The sequence below is a fragment of the Canis aureus genome, chromosome 3 (assembly GCF_053574225.1).
Source record: "Canis aureus isolate CA01 chromosome 3, VMU_Caureus_v.1.0, whole genome shotgun sequence".
NCBI lineage: Eukaryota > Metazoa > Chordata > Mammalia > Carnivora > Canidae > Canis > Canis aureus.
Window position 1 is genome coordinate 60,843,962 of NC_135613.1, and position 8,004 is coordinate 60,851,965.

Below are 8,004 nucleotides of genomic sequence, written 5' to 3' on the forward strand. Positions count from 1 at the left end.
TCCCCCTGTGGTGCTCACAGCTCTCACCCTGCAGGAGAGGCCTTGAAGCTTAGGAAGGATGGAGCAGCTGCTGGGGTGAGGCCAAGGTTTCATTTCCATTAGCGTCTTCCCAGCACAGAGAAGGCAGGGCCCCCATCTTCTCCCCCAAATGAAAGGCCACGTAAATTGATCATGAAATCACTGAAGAAGAAAAATGTTGAGGAGAAACAAAATAACGAGTTTACCTGATTTATGAAGGTCATTAAGGACCTACCGTGATGTTCTGATTCACTGAAGACGGTAAATTTTATGAGACAGAGATGACCGTAGAGAAGAGCAAGCACAGGAGACAGGGGAACGAGCTCTCTGTGTCCTCCCTGACTGTGGAAACCACCCCTTGCCCTGGCACCTGTGCCCTGCCGCTTCCAGCCTCACACTCTCTCCGGCCCCCTGTGCACAGAAGGGTCACACTCCTCCTGCTGGACCCACACATGGACCTTATCTTTTTTTTTAATATTTTAAAGATTTTATTTATTTATTCATGAGAGACACTGAGAGAGGCAGAGACACAGGCAAAGGGAGAAGCAGGCTCCATGCAGGGAGCCCGATGTGGGACTCGATCCCAGGACCCCGGGATCATACTCTGAGCTGAAAGCAGATGCTCAACCACTGAGCCACCCAGGTGTCCCTGATAGATTTTATCTTGTATTGATTGATAAGCCATGCATCTAATTTCTATGCACCAGAAACAAAAATATAATTTGGAGAAATTATCTAATGGTATTGAGAAGTGATTTTATTTTTATTAAGATTTTATTTATTTATTAGAGAGAGAGAGAGAGAGAGAGAGAGGAGAGAGAGAGGCAGAGACATAGGCAGAGGGAGAAGCAGGCTCCACGCAGGGAGCCCGGCATGGGATTCGATCCGGGGTCTCCAGGATCCCGCCCTGGGCTGAAGGCGGCGCTAAACTGCTGAGCCAGCGGGGCTGCCCAAGAAGTGATTTTAAAGGTAGTTCCTGCTGGACTTGGCGGTAACGCTGGTGGCCCTTGATGCGGGAAACAGGTGTCCCCTCTCTAGGACGCCTGTCACTGTGTCTGGACTGCTTCCTGTACTTAGGGACAGAGGACCTCCGTGAACGAATTTGGATCCCCCCAAGGAGCACTCTTTTCCATGAGATCTGGTGTCACCCACTACTCTGATTATGCTTTTCCTTCTATAATTTTAAACCCCAGGCCTTGGCTCCAGTGGACTCCTGACAGCGCAAACCACAGCTGCCAGTCCTTATGCTCTGCTCTATGCCCAGCTGGTGCTAAGTGCTTTACCCTAAGCACGTGGTTATACTCATCATGGTCTCTCTTCAGCTCCCTCAGGCAGGTCCTATTATTATACCTGGTTTAAAGGTGAGAACACGGTACATGGAGCTCAAGCTGCTCATCTGATGCCGCAGAGCAAGGGAATGGGTTTGTCCAGCTCGGAGTGTCTGTGCTCCTGGTCTTGTGCTGACAGCCAACCCAATCACCTCATCCCAAATCTTGTCAAAATTTCTCTGAAAAATTTTTTTAGCTTATTCCCTGTGTAATATCGAAAAACCCTATGTGATCTGTGTTCAGCGGATGATAAAACTTGTTTTAAAAACGGTTTTGTTTTCTACCCTCCATGATGTGCATAGAAATGCAGCCACACATACTTGGACAGAGTCCCTTCAAGAGGATCGTAGGGGGCTGGAAATTGGGAAGGTAATTAAAATGTGTTTGCACAAACTATTTTAAAATCCAGGAAAGCAGAAAGGATGAAGTGAGGAAGTTCAAGTTGATTCAGAATGGAAATAACACTGATAATAATTAGAGCAGCTGTGGTACGTTGGGAGCTTATTATGTGCCTGGCACCCTGTTGAATATTTACTTCCATACTGAAATTCCAATAACCACCCTTTGAGATATTTGCCATCATTCCAGTTTTACAGGTGAGGAAATCATCTCAGAGGTGAAGGCACATGTCCCTGTGACCCGAGGGTAGCAGAGCCATGGTGAGAACCCAGATCCAGGTGTCATGGTTTACCTCTTTCCATTCCTCAGAGCTCCTACAGCATCTCTGGCATGTGAGACCATGTCCTTTTTTTCTAAGTCTTTAATTTTGATTTCAGTTAGTTAACATACAGTGTAATATTGTTTCAGGTGTAAAATCAGTGACTCAGCACTTCCTAGGTCACCCGGTGCTCAACACGACAGGTGCACTCCTTCATCCTCATCACCTGTTTCCCCCCTCCCCCCACCTCCCCTCTGGTGACCAGCAGTGTGTTCTCTGTAGTTCAGTCTGTTTCTTGGTTTGTATCTCCCCAACTCCACCCCTTTGCTAATTTGTTTTATTTCTTGAAATCCACATATGAATGAAATCATAAGGTATTTGTCTTTCTCTGAATTATTTCACTTAGAACAATACCCTCTAGCTCCATCCACATAATAGCAAATGGCGAGATTTTATTCTATGGCTGAGTAATACTCCAATATATATATTACATATATATACACACATACACCCCACATCTTCTTTATCCATTTGTCAATAAGTGGGCACTTGGGGTGTTTCCATAATTTCACTTTTGTTGATAACACTGCTATAAACATAGGATGCATACTTGCCTCTTTGAATTAGTATTTTATATTTTTTGCATATGACACCATGTTCTTTTGTTCTATTTTTTTAAGATTTTATTTATTTATTCATGATAGAGAGAAAGAGAGAGGCAGAGACACAGGCAGAGGGAGAAGCAGGCTCCATGCCGGGAGCCAGACGCGGGACTCGATCCCATCCCGGGACTCCAGGATCGCGCCCTGAGCCAAAGGCAGGCGCTAAACCGCTGAGCCACCCAGGGATCCCTTTTTGTTCTATTTTTGGTTTGAGTCATGAGAAGAATATACTGAAAATTTTTCCTGTTTAGATGCATAGCTGACCCTCTATCCCTCAAGTTAGAAAGATTGAGGAGGACTTGGGGGATCTCTCAGCAAGAATTGCTTTTAGGATTTAAATGGCACCAGCTCAAAATTTCAAGTACCATTTTCATTTTGGACTTCAACATTCTTATTCATCAAAAGAGTCATCCAGCTCCATTGATCACTTCATCTGTGAGAGAGGGATGGATCTAGATACCTTTTGATCAATTCAGGAATCACATAGTGAGGATTTGCTCTTGCTGTGTGAATTCAGGAGGACAGGGTCCATAGGCTCAGAGGAGTGTTCTCATACCCTTCTGGTCAAGGGCAGTCTCTTGGAGTAACTTAAACCTTCCAGGGTGACAGTTTTATTTATTTTTTTAGGGTGACAGTTTTAAAAGAAACACATTCAATTGGATATATGATGCATTTGATAAAAAAGAAAATTCACAAATTTAATGTATATACATTATACAGTTTTTATACAGCAGCAGTAAGAAGAGTCTACCTTTCCAAGAAGAGTCCCTTTGGGTTTAGGTCCCACATCAGCCTGGGTTGAACGTGGTCTCTATGTAACTGGTAAACTCTGCCCCACATATCCCAGCGCGGCTTCCAGAACATGCAAGTCATGTTTGTTTTCTCTTCCACATACTTGAAAACAGCTTTTTTTTTTGTTTGTTTTTCTTTCTGACTTGGCTTAAGGTTCATCAAAGGTTCCTTTAAACTTCTTTCCTTCATGAGAGACTAGCGAGAGGATATTTCCTCTGGAAAGTTTTCGTGTCCTACATAAACAGGGCCTAGTTCACCTAGTTCACAGGTTTGAAAAACAGGGGATGTGCAATGATAGAATACCACTTGGCCTGTTTTCTCTTTGTAAGGCAGGCTTTAGGACGATGATAAATATTTGTCCAAACTGTGCAGCTGAGCCATATGCAAATTTGCATAATGGCACTCCTGGTGACGGGCTGCATGGTAATTACTTTTAAGTTGATAAAGCTGGATTTTCACCACACACTCAAGACTGAACACACTGTCAGCAAACCAGGAGCTCTCCTCAAGTCGCCTCATCACCTTAAATGGCATCAAGCAAGAGAAAAGACTGTGGCCAGAGACCTTGAGAGGCTGATTTATAAGATTTCCCCAAGGTCACAGATACGTGTGATTTCAAAGAATTTCTTAGACTGATACAAGGTATGTGTTGACAGTGCAAAAATATTTTGATTCCATCAGTCCAAAATGTCAGGGCCCCCGGCCAGATAGGAGTGAATGAGAGGGAGAACGTGAGTTAGACGCACACCTGGTGCTCTGCCATCACCTCATGGAGAAACCACGGCCACGGCCACCATGCTTCCTGCACTTCCAAGCAGCATTCATCTCCTTGGGAAAAGCCTCCCTTCTGGGCAGGGATCTCCCACTTCCCCACAGAGCCTTAAGGAAGTTGATCAAATGCACAGATTCAAGAATTCAAGTAAAAAGCATTCCTTGCATGAAGAGCTGGGAAGATACTCTTGTGTGGTTGGGCTTTTTTTGTTTGGGTAACGGTTTTCTGGATTTTGAGATGGTTTGCATCCGTAAGACATAAATATGAATTCCTCAACAGCTAAAGCATAAGGCGAACTCTAGGGCTGGAGTGTCAAGTGTGGGAGGGCAGGTGACAAGGATGCTCAGAGAGGCAGCATAGAGCGTGGTGTGTGTGTGTGTGTGTGTGTGTGTGTGTGTGTGTCGGTGGGGGTTGTGCAAACAGAGCTCAGCCGGCTGACATGTGACCCTTCCACTAGCCTCGGTCCCTGGTCTGACCTACCTGGATCCTGGGAATTACTTTGACCTGGGAATGATGAGACCCAGCTCTTACCTTGTTATCACTGAGCTAAGGAAAATAAAGTGTTTCAGAGCACACCTGGCCTTCGTGAAAGCAGCGTCTATGAGCTCGTACTAGCGAGTTATCTGTTCCGTGCCGGTGTGCAGTCAGGTAGCACTCGAGGGCTGATAGGAAGGCCAAAGGCAAGTCAACAGTTGGTTAAGTAATACAAGAGGATTTTAAGGGATCTTTCAGTTTATCTTGAAAGAGTGTTTGGGTTATAAGCACAGATTATAAAATGAATAAGGAATTAAATAAACATGATTGGAAGCAGAAACCCAAGATACAGTCTTCACCCTCAGGGTCCTCATGGTGTTTCGGAGGGGGCATAATTGTGGGTATTGACCTCTAGTGTGATTAGTAAAAGCTGGAACAGCAGAGGGAATGAGGAACTCAGAGTGGGAAGGAAATGCCCAGGAATACTTGGTGGCAGCCATCCTGTCGGGGATGTAGTGAGATGGTGCCGAGTGGGCAGTGGCCTTGGGAGAGAGGTCCTGGCAGGCCGCAGACCCTCACGCCAGGTGCTGGCAGGTGCGTGCGAGGCCAGTGTGGCCTGTGCTGCTGTGGGACTGTGCAGGGTCTAAATATAACACCAAGAAGTTAGGACTTTGCTATTTACCCTGAGTTCATTTCCTCCAAATACTTTTCTGGAAAACTGTCTCTGCCATGAAGATGTGTTAGACATCCTCACTCTTGCTACTTAGGACTTGCTATTTAGGATTTTATGCAAATCTGGAAAGATGAAGTTTTAACCATGAGGATTTGGTGATAAAAGGAGGAGGGAAAATAGGCTATAGAGGTGTGGCAGCGTCCATCCAACCCACTGAAGCACTTGTCATTTTACCCACTTTATGTGGATTCTAGGAGGGGTAAGAGCTGTGACTGTCTTCAGCACGAGCACCTACAGCATCTGCACATTGAAATTGTCAGCTTTTAAGCTTGAGGGTCAAGGTGAAGAAAATATATAACATTTGAGAACAGGGTACCACAAGGCAAACCAAGTCATCTGTTAGGACCTTTACAAAAATGGATCTAGGAATTCAATAGCAAAGCACCCTGGCTCTGTCACTTATGAGTGAACTAAATGTTCGTACATTTTACAGCACACACCAACCATGGTTTTAAATGTAGTGGCTCCGCTTTACAGGAGGTACTGAGGACATGGTGGGTCTCAAGATTGGGAGGCCCGTGGAAGGAACCCTGGCTTGGGTGAGGGCCTGCCTATATGTCCTGCCCCCCTGCCATCACTGGTTAGGATCGTGACCTGTGCCATCTTGAGGAGTGACAGGGCTTGCCAAGCCTTGGGCCTGGATGTAGTAACAGGACTGAGTCAATGCTGCTTCAACAGAGGACACTCGTAGGTGGATGGAGGAGATTCTCCTGTTCCCTGCTCTTAGAGATTAAGATGAGACCACACCACGTCAGGAGACAGTCTCCCTACGTCAGGTTAGGAACCTTGTTCGGACATCAGCCGCAGGAAGGCTCTTCACTTACCCCGAGTGATAAGAACACTGAAACACAGGGAGTTTAAGGAACTTCTCATGGTCGTAATTGTAATCAATATTGGATCTGGACTTTAAATTCCAGTGATCTGGCTCCAGAATCCACATGTGTGACCACTATGTTACATCACTCCTCTCAGACATGTGGATTCTTTCTTCTACTAAAGTAAATAGCCTATAATTTCAGACTCTCAGTGTCAGGAAGCGATAGGGGTAGGAGAAGCTAACAAAAGGCGACAGCTTCTACTTCTACTAAGATCCATTTATTGGTCGCTTATGTTCATAACACTAATCTTTTAATTTTTCAATTAAGGCCACAGTGCAAAATTTTAAAATGTGTTCTATTGAATTTTAGATGTTTCAAACTAAATTGCAATCTTTTAAAAACTATTTTATTTATTTATTTATTCATGAGAGACACACAGAGAGAGAGAGAGTGGTAGAGACACAGGTAAAGGGAGAAGCAGGCTCCATGCAGGGAGCCTGACGCGGGACTCAATCGCGGGACTCCAGGATCACACCCTGGGCCGAAGGCAGGCGCTAAACTGCTGAGTCACCCAGGGATCCCCTAAATTGCAATGTTTTAAGAACACAAGCCATCTGTGGTGCAAAGGACAACAGTTTGTGAGGCATTCACAGCAAGTGTTACAACGGCCATCTCTGCATCCCGACCTGGTGTGCAATGCCCACCTAATTATGTAGGAGGAAGCCATCCATTCCTTTGACCCCAGTTCCCAAGCCTGGAAAGTGGGGCTCTTGAGATCAATGAGGACACACACCCCAAACTTTTTAAGCTTGAGTGAATACATGATGAGCGTCTGAACAGTGCCCAGCATGTGCAGACACTGTATCTGCTCTTACCTCATGGTGCCCCATGACAGGCCGCCCATCATCCACAGTGTTTCCTGGTACTTGCAGCACAAAGCATCCTAGCAAAAGCCAATACACATGGTCTTTCTTAAATACTGTGCCACAGATCTGCTCAGCCTCGGCTCCTGCACTAAAATAAACACTTAAGTCTGAAGTCAGACTCTGCTACCCAGCAGCTTAATCCCCCTCTCAAGCCTCAGTTTCTTGCTCTGTAAACATGGGGATGGGAAAGCCCTACTCCATAAGATTGTTGTGAGGCGTGTTGTAAAGCATATGCAGGAAGCATCAGTAAATGTTAAATGCTTTTTACTATTATCTTATTGATAAAACACATTCCAGTTTTACCTAGAAGTAGAAGCTGTGGCTCGGGTGGCACACTGGCGGTGCCATTTGAACAGCATTCTCCTGCATTTTAAATAAAATGAAAATGCCACTTTTTCCAGGTGTCAGTGCATCAGAATGAGGCTGCAAAAGATAAACAGGATCAAGTGTGTTTTGCTGCAGTGGAAGTCCCTCCACCTCGCCACCTCCCCAGCATCCCCGGATGGAGTAAGTGTGGATGCCTTCTACAATCATCCAGGTGGCTCAGTTGGAATGTGTGATTTCTCGCTGGTCTGGTAATTGATGGAGAGCAGGTGAGGTCTGAACAGAGATGCTAAATTACCTTCGCCGCGGGAATAGATGGTGTTGGCATTACTCTTGCTGTATTTATTTAAACCACATAATCACTGCTGCCATCCTCTCCATTCCTGGGAACTGGATCCAGTGCTGGATGGTGCTCTGTGTGTTCATGGACCACAGTGCAGATTCATGTCCGATCAAGGACCAGTGATAAGACAGACAGAAGGCATGGCCTCCGCAGGGA